Source organism: Habropoda laboriosa, unplaced genomic scaffold (genome assembly GCF_001263275.1).
Source record: "Habropoda laboriosa isolate 0110345459 unplaced genomic scaffold, ASM126327v1 scaffold9, whole genome shotgun sequence".
Taxonomy (NCBI): Eukaryota; Metazoa; Arthropoda; class Insecta; order Hymenoptera; family Apidae; genus Habropoda; species Habropoda laboriosa.
Genome location: NW_017100191.1, coordinates 1,268,266 through 1,270,281, shown reverse-complemented (window position 1 = coordinate 1,270,281; position 2,016 = coordinate 1,268,266). Strand labels below are relative to the sequence as shown.

The window sequence follows — 2,016 nt, the reverse complement described above, 5'->3', positions numbered from 1 at the left end:
AGTGGTGAAATTAGCATAGCTAAAACACGTCTAAGGTGAAAGAGCGGGTGGGCTGCTGTTCATGTATATTAATAATGCACACGCGTTTCGTGGCAGACTGTATCGGACTTGCTTCTTTTACCCATGATGGATTACGAGAAAAACAACGGAGGACGATACAACTCCTCTAGACCAAGGGAGGCTTTTCTCTGCCGGTCTGAACCAACCCATTCTCTATCTACTAGTTCACCCTTAAGCCGGGTTAGTTAGGTTGTTCTCTTTCTAAAAAAAAAAACATTTCTCGTCGTTTCGTTGGTATTAACATGGTTAAAGATCGATGTTGCGTTCTGTACAGCACAATTCTTTCATAGAATAGAAGTTCGCGGGGTCGTAAATCCCGCTTGAACTTTCTCGCGAAATTGGTCGATGGAATAACGCGAATCTCTCAAGGAGATACTTGAGTCTTACAAAGGAACATCTCGAAGTGATAATCACCGATTTTGATGAAACTTTGTTACGTAGTACCTAGTTCTGGGAAAAATACATCGGCAAACCTTGAAGGGGTGAAAATTGACCTGAAGGTTGAAATATTAGAGATAGAGAAATTAGTGTAAATTGACGAATTTTGTTTTTGACGAAATTGAAATTTTGAAATTGGCGAAAATTTCAACGAGAAATTTGCAAAATAACAGATAATAAATAATTTTCACCACAGACGTATGTTAACCCTATCTTTGAGGGCGATTTTCACCCCTTCGATGTAGACGATTGCTAATAATACATTTTTTTCTGTATTATCGTATACCAAAGTTTCATCAATATCGGTAATTATCACTTCGGTATGTTCCTTATTAGTGTTAACTCTCGTTTGAGCGTGACTGTGTGTCTGATGTGAATATATGTTGCTGGCTTAGTGAGTGTGTCAGATGAGGCTCCTTCTTGGGAACAAAATTTATTAACAATCGTCGATACCCGAAAACGGTACTTTTGATGATCAGCAAATTTCTCTACGCTTGTGTTGTCCGAGTGTGAAGTTAAAACTATTACAAACCCCTCGATACCTCGATGAAGCTAAATAACTGCAATGCTGGTGAAACGCCGAAATTCAACATTTTTCTAACCCGGAAGCCTCGAAACAATTCAAACGACCAAGTGAAAGCATCGAAAGTATTATTATAAACCATTTACTCGATCGTGGCTACTCTTTCAAGAGGATTTACAGCGTGTAAACGTGACTAATGTTTTTTTATTGTTAGAATTCGGACGCAACAATTAACGACATCGTAAAATGTCCAGTACACACGTATAAACACTGGTGTACAATCGATTTAACTCGTTTATTTGTTGGGAATAAAATTTTTCAACACGCGTTACACGTTCGGCGTACCTATTATCTGCAAATAAAAACGTATTTTTTATTCACACAATTTCCAATTGCTCGTGTAAATCGAGCGTTAGGTGCAACAAAGAACGACCGTAATATCGATTACCATGCAAATGCCGGAACAAGGAACATTAATATTCAATGTCTGTAATATAATAGTATAAGGGTTGCGATTCACTAATGTTTGCATTTTCCGGTGGAAATTTTGAGTATACGGCGTCCACGTTTTCGTAAACATCGTATGGTACCGAAAGAACCGGTAAAATTTAATACACGAACGGCGAAATCGGTCGCGTTGCAATAACGGGGACAATTAAATCTGTCGATCCCGATGAACCTAAAATAGCAGAAATAAATGTGCCCCGATGTCCACTTGAACTCAGTTATTCTCGGCGAACACGCGCTCGAGAAAATTGTCGAGCGCGCGGGGGAGGGCCAGCATTGGAAATTATTCCTCGATGCGTTCCATTTTTCCATTCGCAGGTTCTATTAAAAACGTTGATTCTACGCATTGATGTCAAGTTGTGCGCGCTCTCAGCGCGATTTCGCGCATCGAAAATTTCTTTCGGCCTGTTCCGGCGGACGGGGATCGAACGCGTAGCGAAGTAAAACAAATGGAACGATACCGATTCAGAGCACGATGCAACGAGTGA

At 40.1% G+C, this 2,016-nt stretch overlaps 1 protein-coding gene across 1 annotated transcript in view; it reads left to right on the top strand.

Annotated features, from left to right (window-relative positions):
• The window catches only part of LOC108580322 (cell adhesion molecule 2-like), a 35,851-nt gene that overhangs the window by 18,600 nt on the left and 15,235 nt on the right, over positions 1 to 2,016 (top strand). The window lies entirely within an intron of this gene.